Raw genomic sequence first — 1,340 nt, forward strand, 5'->3', positions numbered from 1 at the left:
TAAGCAAGAACTGAAATGAGATGAGACAGCTGCAGACCAGGGGTGTGGCAGGCAGACAAGGAGTTGGCTCAAACTCTTTCCCAACCATAGTAATTTCCAGAGAACTGGGAGCGTCAAAGCCTATTTGCAATTAAAATTGTACTATATAAAGTAGGTGGGAAAGGTCTGACCAATACCATAAATGAATATGCATTGTAATTAGCAAAATCATTTATTATTTGAGAGCATCCAATCTTGTGTCTGCTGTCCACCTACTTATCCCAGCAGAGCCAGAAACCAAGAATCCAGTTAATGTCAGCAATGATGTGACTCATTCTTGGTGGTTCTTTTTGCCATCTTTTCCTTTTTTTATTCTTAAAAATGTAACCTGGTTATTTAAAGTACAATTTATCCCTATTTAGTTCTTAATCTTGTTCAAGCAAGAGAAAGATTCTGACAAGCACAGTCTCAGACCAGATAGTTCTGATATTAGAATGAACTAGTCTTGAATAAGAGCAACTTTCTTCAAGATGGGATTTATCATTCCAAACCTGGGAATAGCAATTTTGTACATATGTGGCTAAGTACAATAGCTAAGTACATATGTGGAAGTATTTTCCAAGCACATTTTGGTCTGATATCTCTTTATAAAAGTAATATAACTGATTGTGTGCCCATTCTTGTTAATTCTGTCCCTTTTAATGGTACCAGATATATCTCCAACTTGAATTGGGGGGGGGGATCTAAAATTATGGGGAATCAATCTTGTCCCTGTCTACAAGGATCTGCTAGAATTTAAAGCCAATCAGAAGTTTAAATTTAAATTTAAATCTGATTTAATTAGTTTTTCAGCTATCTGTTTATGAGATGAATCAAACTTCTGGCATTTAGATGCTTAAATAAAATGCAGTGGATTGCTGAGAATGAAGCAGACAGTGCTATTCACATTCCAAAAATGCTAATGTTTGCTATACTTCTCAGTCCGAAACCTTTTCTACTGCTCTTAGATCAAGGTAACTGAGGTGGTTAATGATTGCAATGTGGGGAGGGGGAGGTGCAAGGGGATCTAAGTCTTGATAGCATCATATTGCCTTAACACGTGAGTTGCAAGGAGATGGTGGCCATCATAGGCGGACAAAGTCATCCAAGTGCTTTCTCTCTCTTTTTGATCAAGAATGCTCAAAGCTCTTGCCTAATGTCTTTCTTTTCTCTCTTTGCCAGGGCACAGGGCACTTGGCATGGTAAATATGAAATATGTTGGGGCCTGGCAGGCAACCCATTCCTCCCCCTCTTCCAGCCCTTCACAGGCGTATGACCAGGCAGGGATGGTTAATCCTTCTGCATAAAACCCTGTGCAGCAC

This window comes from Thamnophis sirtalis, unplaced genomic scaffold, assembly GCF_051295495.1.
Source record: "Thamnophis sirtalis isolate CommonGarterSnake01/CBP01778 unplaced genomic scaffold, rThaSir2_p1.2 scaffold_4, whole genome shotgun sequence".
Taxonomy (NCBI): domain Eukaryota; kingdom Metazoa; phylum Chordata; class Lepidosauria; order Squamata; family Natricidae; genus Thamnophis; species Thamnophis sirtalis.